The 11,750-nt window shown below is 51.1% G+C and overlaps 1 long non-coding RNA gene across 1 annotated transcript; it reads left to right on the top strand.

Moving 5' to 3' along the window:
* The first annotated feature begins 3,206 nt into the window (after positions 1 to 3,206).
* On the top strand, positions 3,207 to 8,172 carry LOC116080063. Its single transcript, XR_004114300.1, has 3 exons — positions 3,207 to 3,348; positions 7,500 to 7,660; positions 7,805 to 8,172. It is a non-coding gene; the product is annotated as an uncharacterized LOC116080063 (long non-coding RNA).
* Positions 8,173 to 11,750: the final 3,578 nt, after the last annotated feature.

The raw sequence follows: 11,750 nt of genomic DNA, 5'->3' as shown, positions 1-11,750 counted from the left end.
AAAAAAAAAACAACCAAAGGAGGAGACAGAGGATAAAAACCAATAATTTTCACCATTTCTTTTTCTGTAGAACCTTCACAGATACTGACTTGGGGGAAAGGACTCCAGCATGTGTCCCATCCTCTTCTGGGGGCAGTTTCGGGGTCCATGGCTCTCTGGTTATCTGGAGATGCCTTTGGCTGTCCCTGGGGATGAAGAAGCTGGCTATGGCATCCTTCAGGCAGAGGCCAGGCTTTGCTCTGTGTCCTAGTGTGCACAAGATGCTGCAACATGGAGCACGCCACAGGCACAAACTCTCACTCAGGAAGGAACTCAAGACTGCTGGGAAGATGTAGAGGGACTTGGGAATGCCTTAGCCACCTCCTTCTCTCCGTTTCATCCACAGGGGGACTCTGTGATGACCCAATGTCCCTTGGCTGCCCCCAAAGCACACTTCTGTTGTCCTGGAGTTTGGAGACATACAGTCAGGAGGGTCTGCAGCTCCTTGGGTGATCAAGATAGCTCCAGGGGACAGGCCCTACACAGAGCAGTATTCAGGGCCTAGGCCCCACCCTCTCCAGTAACCAATCACAAACCTTCCTGCCATCCCTTTGCCTCCCTGCTTGTCCCTCCACCAGTGGGCCCTGACAGGCGAAACCCCTAATCTTTCTTTTAATCATCAGTAACTTGCCTGGAGATTCTATTAGCAAGAGTCATCTAGGGTTCTCTGTGACCTCCACATCTGCCATTAGATTAAGGGCTACACAGCTGAACTTCCCAGGCAGCTGAGCAGGTAAGACCCTGTAAAGCTCGGAGGGCGGGGCTGGCAGAAAGTTGAGCACCGTGGGACAGGAGCTCCAGGCAGCTAAAGTCCCAAAGCCACCAACATATGACAAGGCCTCAAGGTTTCTTTTCGCTAAAGGGAATGTTCTAGAATTAGATTCTGGTGATGGTTGTACAACTCTGTGAATTTACTCATCACTATTGAATTACACACTTAGAACGGGCAATCTTCATGGCTTATAAACACTTTGTCAATAAAGCTATTTTTTTTTTTTTAAATCAAGCTTGGCTACTAAAGACTGAAAAAGTCCCGCAGGAAGACCAAGGAGGCAGACTGAGGTTAATCCCCAGGATGAGCATCAGATGCATGCCGGGAGGGGAACTGGCCTGATAAAGCCGGTGCCACCTCTGCTTTTCGACAGCTAGAGGGATGGTATGAACAGTGGAGTGGCTTGGAGCTAGGCATGAGCTGTGAGGTTGAAGAAGCACTCTCCTATCTCTAGCCCACGCTAGCTGGAGTTGACCCTGGCTCCTTGTCCTGTTCCTGTGTCGTTCAGCTCATGTCACCCCCAAAAGGCTCCTGCGTCATCTTGCTGTTCTGTCCTGTGGGCCTTCTCCAAAGCACCAGATTCCCTCAAACCCAAGCCGTCCTCTCCCAGGCCGTGAGTCTTAACACCTTATCAATGACATATCCCGTGCCTCAGTTTCCCAAGGAAGAGATGGTTATCAGCAGGCCCCAAAGCAGGAGGCCACGATCCTGCCAGGCAGCACATTCCACTTTCTCAAGGGTTCTTTCTGCCTGTGCTAAGTGCTCACCTCCAAGGTAAGAGCCTGAAGACCTGGGATATCGTGTCTCCCTGTCCCCTTGACCCAAGCACGGAAGCTCGGCCTCAGGTGGGACAGACATAAGGGTGCAGCTAAGCTCCAGCTATATGCAGAAGACTTCTGCCAAGCTTGTCCCCAATGCTCACACTGCCATGGAGGGTCTGGCATGGGGACTGAGGAGTGACTAGAGGGGTCAGAGCAGTGATATGCTTCAGCTGCCAAGACAGGGCTTCATGCTCTATGCACCTCCAGTCACTGGTAGAGCCCTGTTCCCACCAGACATGTGTGGGTGACACAGAAGCATTGCCAGGAGGCGATTGTCCCTGGCTCTTACTTTTCATGCATTATTATTATCTATCTTTATTGTTGTTGTTGTTGTCGTCGTATGCATGTGGAGCTAGGCAAATGCTTACAGTTGAGCTACATCTCTGTCTTTAATTAACTGATTGACTGATGATTGGTTGACGCATGTGTGACCTCCCACGACACATGTGAAGGGTATCGGGGTCACACTCAGGACATCAGACTTGACTGGAGCCCCTTTGCCCGCTGAGCTACTTGATGAGTTCACCAGCCTTCTTTTTTTGACCTTTTTTCTTTTGAGACAAAGTCTCACCTCGTTTACTAGAATAGACATGAGCTCTGTAGTCTAGGTTGGGACTTGAAATGACAATCCTCAGCCCCAGTTTTTATTGCACTATTTTCTTTCTAAAGATTTACTTATTTCATGTATATGAGTGTTAGCACGCGTGTACATGTACTGCATGCACGTCTGCTGCCCAAGGAGACCAGAAGAGGGGGTGGATCCCCTGGATTGGCGTTATAGATGGTTGTGAGCTACCATGTGGGTACTAAGCCAAGCCTGGATCCTCTTAATCACTGAGCCATCTCTTTGGCCATAGGCTTATCTTCCAAAGCGCATGTTGAATGCTTGAGATGATAATGTAAGTACATCTTTCTCTTTTCCCTTTCTTCCCTCTGAGCCCTTCCATTTACCCTTCATTTCTCCCTTTCTAGTCCCCCTTTTTAATAATTTTTATTACAAACACACACACACACACACATTCACACATGCCTGAATGCATAAACTTGTGTGCTTAGTTTTAACTGGATCTTTAACTAGGATGGCAGATTGACAATGGGGCGTGGTGTTAGTTCAATAGCTCTAAAACACCAAAGCTGGGTGATGAAGATGGTCATACCCACGCAGCTGGGCTGGGTGATGACGATGGTCATACCCACGCAGCTGGGCACACTTCTTTAGCGGAAAACCCCGTGTTCAAATGACCCATGCACACACCAATGCATCCTCAAGACGCCTGACAAACTGTAGCCCCCAGGGACATGTGCCCGCATCCACAGCACTCTCCACAAGGACCAGAAGGTGCCTCCTACAAGTGTTCTCAGGCCTATGAGTAGATACAGGTACTGCATTCCAGCTGGACAGCGAAATATTGTACAATTCAGCCATAGAGGAAAATCGAGTCTAAAACAGACCACAAGTGGAAGAAACCACCCAGTATTGGTTGACATGAAGGTAACCAGGCAATGAGTTTGCAAATTTTGATTCTATTTATACAGAATGGCCAGAGAGAGGAAAATTCTAGAGACAGAACCTGCATTAGTGGCTGTTGGGGTCTGGGAGGATGGACAACCACTGCTCTGGGCACCGGACCAGATGAGACGATCCGGGGACTAGGGAAGGGAAGGGGGTTCCTCCATGTATTTCTCATAGCATCCTAAGATGCCAGTGGAAGCCGGGTGAGTGCATCCTCTGTGGTGTGGTCCGGGAAGGACAGGTACTTTGCTGGGCACAGCCCTAGGAGTAGAGGCAAGGCTCATCACAGATGTCTAAATAGCCCAGGATGATCGTGGGCACTGACTCAAAGAGTGGACTCCATTCTTATAAAACGAATACAGCACTTGGGTGAAGCCGCTTTTCCAACTGAGAAAACTTGAAGTTGTCACTGGGAGAAGCCGTCCCTGGCAGCCAAGGCTGTGACATTGACAGGCTGGTCATGCGCTCGAGAGAGGGCTGCATCTGAAGCTCTTGCTTTAGCACGGAACAAGTGGCCTTGCATCCATCCGCACAGTCCTGCGCCAACGCGTGGCCAGGATCAAAGCCTTCAAGGCTATCCTTGATATCTCCAGAGAAGGTGACGTTGACACGGAGCTTGCCTGAAGCCTTGAAGCCTCTGCCGCTGAGCATGTCCCTGGCAATGGCAGCACTGGAGAGGGTCTTGTTGGGTGCTCTCTCCTCCCTCCTCCCCTCCCTCTCTCTCTGTCGCTGTCTCTCTCTGTCTGTCTGTCTCTCTCTGCTGCGGTCTCTCTGTCTCTATCTCTCTGTATCTGTCTCTCTGTTTTTCTGTCTCTCTGCTTGCTTCTCTCTGTCTCTCTGTCTCTGTCTGTTTGTCTATCTCTGTATCTGTTTCTCTGTTTCTCTGCTTGCCTCCCTGTCTGTCTGTCTGTCTGTCTCTGTCTGTATCTGTCTCTCTGTTTCTCTGTCTCCCTGCTTGCTTCTCTCTCTGTATCTGTCTCTCTGTCTCTGTCTGGCACTGTTTCTGTCTCTGTCTCTTCTTTGGTTTGTCTCTTGGTTCCAGTCCCCTGACGTAGTATGCATAAAGACATGTTGACCAGTGGCAGCTAAGAGGGAAGGGCCCTGGGATGTGGTGAGCCAACAGAGGAAGCACAGGAGGTGCGGGGTCTAAAGCAGAGGGTTCCCATGTAGAATGGAGTCCCTACACTGGCCTGGCTCTTCCTGAGTCTGCATGCCCAGCTCTTTGAGATCCTTGCCCCAGCCCCATGGTGCTCACCTCTGTCAGGAAGAATGGGAATGGGCTATACTGACCCTCCCACCCCACTTCTAGAAAATTTAGAAAGAAGAAGGAAGAATCCTTGACTGTTGCTCCTTTCCTCCGGATGTAATCCGAGGAGGTTAAAGGGCTAGAGAGGGCTCTTAACCTGTGGTCAAGTGGCTATTTTTTTTTTCCCTAAAAGGAGAGGGATGACTGGGATGTGGTTCAGCTGGTAGACTGTTTGCCTAGAATGCAGAAGCACCTAGGCTTCATCCCCTGCATCACATAAAACTGGCAATGAGGAGACAGACCTGTAATCATGGTGGGTGCTTGGGAGGTAGAGGCAAAGGATCAGAAATTCAAGGACATTCTGACTGGCATATCAAGTGAGAGGCCAGCCTGGTCTACATGAAGCTGTTCTCAAAGGAAAGAAGGCAGGAAGTGGGGCCGGAAGGAGAGGGCTGTGCTTTAGAACACAAGAGCAAATTCACTCCTCAGTGTGATGATGCGTGACTCACAAGGCGGGGGATGTGCATTGATGGAGCTTGCTCAGAGGTGTGGGTGGGTGGGAGGACCCTCCCCCCTCCGAGCACTTGCTCTGTGTCTGGCTTGGAGGAGGGGGCGTGGAGGAAAGGGCAAGAGGTCAGCCTTGGAGACTCCTGGCTGTAATAAAAACTCAAATCTTGGAGCAATTAAATTCTCTGCATTTGTCTAGTCACCTCTGGGCAGGTGCACCGGATGGAGGGCAGAGCGAGCGATCCCAGGCGCCATGGCTGACAGTCTTTATGTCATTCGTTCTCATTTCATCCTGCCAGGCTTTAGCAGGGCTTAGGCTGGAACACCAGAGCCGCCAGATGAATTAGAAGTGGGCGAGAGAGAGAGAGACGAGAGGAGAGGAGAGGGAGCAAGATCAGTGTTGGGCACTTCAGGGCAGCCGAGGTCTGCTCCCAAGGGGGCCTCTCAGAGCTGCTGGCAGAACAGAAGAGCAGGGCCTGTCTGGCTGCAGGCAGCTCTGTCAGGCCCATGTGTGCATGCCTTCCCTGTCTTTCTCCAGGACACATTGCTTTCTGTGATGTCCTCTTGCTGGCTGGGTGGCAATTTCAGGGATCAAGGAACCACATCCGAGTGGTCCCTCAGTCCCCTCAGTGCTGAGGTAGTTAGTGTTCGACAAATGAACAAATGAGCAGAGGAATGAATACAGGCAGCCAAGAAAAGTCCCCTTGTCCTACCAGCCAGACACAAGTGACAAGTTTCCTGTCACTACCATAGCATTGCTGCCCAGAGCCCGGCTCTGCTTACCTGCCCTTGTGTCAGAGGCTTGTGTGACAATTTCAGTCTGTCTACTCGTTAATATTATGAGACATCTGTCATGGTGAATTCTTGCTCTGCTGTGTGTCCTCCGTCGGGTTACTCAACCTTTCTGTGCCTTTACTTGTCTCTCACAGGAGAGAGTTCAGGAATCTCTCTCTCTGTAAACACAGTGAGCCAATGCTCGGCACACAGCAGGCATGAGGCCAGGGTGGCTCCCTATGTTATTGACTTGACTCTGAGCTGATTCTATCTGTAGTGCTGTACTCCTCTCTCCAGGTCGTCCGTGCTTGGATGTCTCTGGTTTCATGGTCCTGTATAGGCCATCAAAGTTGCTGCTTATGTGTATGGCTGGACAGTTGCTGCTTTCTGAGAGTCACGGGGGTGGGGGGGGCCTCCTTACCCTGACCACTGTCTCTGCCTGGGTCCCCCTTCCTGGGCATCAAGCATGACCACTAGTATAGCACATACCTAGGACACTGCTCTTCCTCCGCCAGGGCAGCATGACAGCAGAAGTATCCTGGGGCGGAGGACAGGAGGTTCCTGGGGCTGGGGGTTGGAGGTTCCCTGGGCTGTGGGTGGGAGGGCCCTGAGTTTTGGGTGAGAGACCAGGGAGGAGAGGGTTGCAGAGGAGTGGGAGGAAGAGAGAAGATGTAGGAGCGAGGGGAAGGCAACGGAGAAAATGGAAGGGGGAGAAGGAGAGGTGGGAAGAGGGAGGGAGGGAAGAGGAAAGAGGAGGAGAGATGGGGAGGAGGAGAGACAAGACAGGGAGAAGAGGAAGAGAGGGGAGCCTGGAGTTAGGGGGTGGATTGAGGCAGGCATGGGCCTCCCTAGGGCTTGGCAATGCTCTGCACACAGCCCAGGCTGGGTAAATGTTTGTAAAATGAATCAAACCAAATTGTGTCCACAGAGAGCGCAGGGCACACAGCATAGAAGCTTCCAGAGAGGCTCGTCCTTCAAGGCTCGTTGCAGGCAAAAGTGCTACTTGTATACAGCTTGTTGCCTATCACCCCTCAAGGAGGACTTGGGGGGCATCCTGGCTGCATGGGCAGGAATGGGATGCTAAAGGAAAGGCAAGGGTAGTTGGGGCAGGGCTGTAGAAGGGGAAGTGAGGGTGAGGGGGGTACCAAGGCCCTGAGTTTCCTACCAGGGTAGCCATGAGGCTGAGGATGGAACATGGGGTTTAGGGAAATAAGAGGGTTTTAATTGCGCGTAGATATTTCCCAGCATGGCCAGTGGGTCTCTAGAATGAGAGATAGCTGCAAGAGAAATGTACAAAAGTTCCAGAAGGAAACCGTGGAAGAGGAATATAGAAAGAGAAGGAAAGAGGTCTTTGAGAATGCCCACTGTTCCTAGTACGGAGGATGAGCTGTCAAGGGAGTTAGCTTGGGGCTCAGAGTCTAGCTGGCTAGGAACAGCTTGGGAGTGTCTGAAGAGAGCGAGAGACCACCATCCAGACAGGTGGACCCAGCTCCCTTGCTGCTTGCTGTGCCTTAAATGCCTGCTGGCATCCAACTCTGTTGTCATCCACAGTGTGACTCTGGAATGTTCCCCCGTGATGTTGTGCTAGGGGCTTGCTCATTCACAAGTGGCATCTTGGGAGTAGACAGGATGACAAAGCGGTCCCTCTTATCCATGGGTCAATGTGGAGAGACTCCTGACTTGATGGGGCAATAGAAACTTAGAACATGTATCTAGCTGAAGGGAGTGGATCCTCCAGGATGTGTCCCTGGGGTCAGTATTATGTCCTTGACCTCTTCCTCAGTCCCAGGCCACTACTAGTGAGTATCCTGCTTCTCTGCCTCACAGAACCAGAAACAAGAACATCGGGTGACTGTGAGCTGAAACTGAAACCGGGAGCCTGAGTAGCCTTTCCTCCTCTGTATTCTTGTCATAACCAGGGCAAGCCAACTGACTTGAAATTACATTCTGTTTGCAGAGACACACACCAAACGGAAGGGCAAGCTAAGGTATGGGCAGCCTGGCAGTGGCTATGTGGGTACAAGCCACAGTTTCAGAGCACCGAGTCAGATCTGCTTGCAGATGGGGACTCAGAGCTCTGTGAGGATATTATGTAACAGTTTCTTACAAGATTGAAACACTTCATCCTGCAGAAAACCCCCTTGAGCAAGAAAGTAACTACTGGAGATAACTTCTGGAAGTCCCTGAAACTGACAAGATTCACTAAGGCCACTCCCAACCACTCCCCGCCACTCACATGGGCAGAAAGCTGAGTTGTGAAGTAGACCCAGAAAAACCACACAGCAAAGACTCTGAGATCAGACCAGCTGCCTGGAAGAAGCAGAAACCAGCTGAGCTGCCTGGAAAAGGTCGAGACCAGCTGAGGCACCTGGAAAGGACACTCTTCAAACTGTTGAGCTACCTGCAGAGCTGTGTAGTATGCTCCAGGTTCCCAATTTTTTAGTAACCCATCACCCATATTCCCATAAATAACTCCAATATAATTAACTGGTTAAACAGGTTGGACTTTGGTCTGTTTTGAGTTCCTCATCTGTGGTAAGTAGATGTGTGTTATGTCTCTCCAGGAGAAGTTTTACCACACAACTTGGAATGGGCTCTTAGCACTCAGCTATAAATCCAAGCAGTGCAAATGTCCTGGCAGGAGTTTGCCCTGAGTATATTTGCGCAAATAGGAGGCCTATATGGAGTGAGCGCTATGATGGAGTGGTGGAGACAAGGTCAGGGAGGATGAAGACGAGAGTCACTTGAGAGGTGTAGCGAGGACTTGAGTTTGTCTAAGTATCCTTCGGGAGCCTTTGATGGATTTAGGGGTGAGGCCAGACAGAAGGGTGGCTAACAGACTCTGTAGGTATCTCATAGTCATCCACAGAGACCGAGCCATGGCTGGAGGCTAGCCACTCTGAGGAGATGGATCCTGAGAGCTCCTCATCAAGATAGCTGTGAGGTACCTGGGAAAGAGGGGTCCCAAAGACCCCCATTTTGGGCAACACCGGGGATATGGCTGTGTAAACATCATGAGAGCCTGCTAGAGAGCTTAACTTGAGAGAGAGAGAGAAAGAGAGAGAGAGAGAGAGAGAGAGAGAGGGAGAGAGAGAGATCCAGGCTACAGACGTAAATCCAGGGCTCGCCAGCCAGAAGTAGAATTTACAGCTACGTGAATACAGGGTGAGATCACCACAAGGGACCCCAGGCGCCTGTCCCTGTCTCTTCTGAGGCAGGGCCACTTCTTGGGTTCTCTGCACTTTGACCCCAGCCTGGCGCCTGGCAGGCAGTGGGCTGCAGAGACAGATGTGGAGAAGTAACTGGGTCAGAACCAGCCAGAGAACAACAGGGCTACACTACTGTCTGGATCCTTTTGTTACAGCTTGTGGGGGTCTGTCTCCCCACCAAACCCCAATGACTTTCTATTAGCTTCTTTCACTGTGGAAAAAGCGCTGTGGAGTGTGATTACAAAGCCCAGGGAGCTCATGGCCACTTCGACTGCTATTGTTGAAGAAGATAATGCATTTTAAACAGCTCTAATTTTGAAAGGGTTCGTTTGACCCCATCCCTATGGTGACCATATTTTCCAAACCCTGGGCCTATGATACCGCCTGACACTTGCCTGGGCTGATGGATGGCCAGGGACAGGACAGAGTGTTTGCAGCTGGTCTGTCTCGCCTCTGCTTTTCTCTTATTCTGCCCGCGTGCCAGGCAGGATATTAAGAACTCACAGACGGCTGCTATCTTCACTTGTAATGGGTTGACTCTATGAAACCTATTTGGGAGGATATTATCTCTGCCTCGAGGTGGAAGGAGGGGCCTCTGGGAAGGAAGACACTCTGAGGACTAACTTTTTCCATTTTCTGCCTATCATCTGCTGTCAGAGAGAAGCGGCTGCCCAAGGAACATGGAGGTGGCCCTAGAGCGGGCCGTGGCTTCACGGCAGGTGAGCCTGTCCGGGCTGGGTGCCAGTCCCTCATAATCATCGAGGCAAGCACTCATAGGCACTTTAAAAGTGCCAGGCCGTGTGCCCGGCCTCCTTGATGAGCTGCTTCCTCAGGACTTTCCAAGTTTCCCAGGAAACACAGTGCATGATGCTACCCCATTTTGTAGGAAGCTGCTCGGTCTCAGAGAGGCTGAGGCGCTTGCCCCAAAACACACAGCCAGCTCAGGAAGAACAGAGAAGTTATGGTCATCTTCCTTAGGTGCCACCCCTAAGCCACACCCAAATCCTTGGTCCATTTGTGCATCACATTCACCTTTGAAGAGGAGGGTTCGTGGGAGCACTGGAGAACTGGTGAGGTTGGGGAATTGCAGCTCACTTGCTAGGTGCTTAAAACCTGGGTTCAATACCCAAGCTCTGCACAAACTGGGCAGGTCTATGGTCTCAGCACCCAAAAACTGAGGCAGAAGGATCACAAGGTCAGTGTCACTCTTGGCTATGTAGTAGTTTGGAGGCCAGCCTGCAGAGGGTGTGTGTGTAGGGACTCACTGTTAGCGGTAAGGACATCTTACTGAGTGAACTGTCTCCCAGGCTATCCGAATTTAGATTCCCAACACCCATGTGAAACTCAGACAGAGTGACACATGAATGTCACCCCAATGTCACCCCAACACTGGAGCGGTAGAGACTGAGACATCTCCTGAGGTCTGGCTGGTGGCCAGACGGCCTAGCGGAATCTGTGAGCTCCAGATTCATTGTGAAGCCATGTCTTGGTGAGTAAAGACGGCAATCGAGGAAGACACCACACCCAACATCAACCTCTGGGCTCCACACATGCATGTACCCTTGTAAACATGTGCAGAAAAAGAGGCAATAAAAATTTAAAATAGTATGTACCATTATCAGAATTCCCATGTTCTGAGGTAAACTATGGCCCAGACACCTTGGTTTCCCAAAGATCTGCGGTGGGTGAAAGACCCTGGACTCCATAGCCTAGGAGCTTGAGTCTGGGGGTCTGTGCTCAGCCTCCCTATCCCGCCTTCTCTCTTTGTGGCCAAGAGTAGAGGGAAACTGTCACCTCAGGGCCCAGGGACACCTTTCACTTGAGTGAGCTACCTAAGACACCATGAAAAGAAATAAATCTTTATTTAAAAGCCAAGTGGTGCATTGCTTGTCATCCTGGTGCTCAGGAGATGAAGCTGGCCAGCCACAGAGCTTGGTCTTATGAGAACTCTTCAGGCTGAGTAAGAGATCCCTATCTTAGATCACAAAGTGGACAGACAGTGTCTCACAGACAGACAGTGAGATAGGACAGTGAGCTGGATCTCCGTAAAACACACACCTAGGCACTCAAACACACATGAACATTCATGAGTGGGCCACACACAGAGTTACCAGCTCAAGCCTGAGAGACCTCCTTTTACACCTCTCTTTAATGTGGGGTGGTAAGCTAGATCGAGAAAGCCGACAGCAACAGCAAACAGCCTGGGTTCTAGCCTCCATTCTACCTACTGTCCGCGGCTGAGTGACTCTGCCTCTCTGTGCCTCCGGATCACCCAGCTGTGGCATGAGAGCTAGCCTTGTCCTGTACACAGTGAGTCCTTGGCCTAGAGGGAACAATGCCTGAAGCCTACTGCACGTAGAGGGGAGTCATGCTCATCCTGGCTCACAGACATATCTCCCAGGCCTGGGTCACGTGCCACTGAATGTCACTTGTGGGAACGTCTTTTGGGGACTGTCTTAATGTTGGGCTTCCTGTCTCCCCCAGTGCTCTGTGGATTTGATTTTCTGGGGTCCAGCAGCCCCCAGGTCCCAGTTTGGCCACAGTTTCCCCAGGGATACGTGGTAGAGGGACAATCTAAAGCCGTATCGCATGCAGAGGCTGAGCAGCCTTCCTAGCAGAAGGAAAATTCTAGAACGAGAGTCAGAACTCCATCCCTTGGTTTTTTTAAAGATTCCCTGAGCTTCCCACTTGCAGTAGAAAGAGCTTACTTTCAGATTACTCAGCCTGTGTGAGTCAGGCAGGGCCTCAGCAGCCCTGCCTGTGGAATATTGACGCAGTCTGCCCTGCCAAGGGGGTGGAGGGGCCTCCTGGGGGCCCAGGGCCCCTGCCTGCAGCCATTCCATCCGCTTCAAGGTTTGCTCAGCGCCTC

This window comes from Mastomys coucha, unplaced genomic scaffold, assembly GCF_008632895.1.
Source record: "Mastomys coucha isolate ucsf_1 unplaced genomic scaffold, UCSF_Mcou_1 pScaffold6, whole genome shotgun sequence".
In the NCBI taxonomy this organism is placed as follows: Eukaryota; Metazoa; Chordata; class Mammalia; order Rodentia; family Muridae; genus Mastomys; species Mastomys coucha.
Note: the sequence above shows the minus strand (reverse complement) of the source record. Positions and strands in the feature narration are given on the sequence as shown.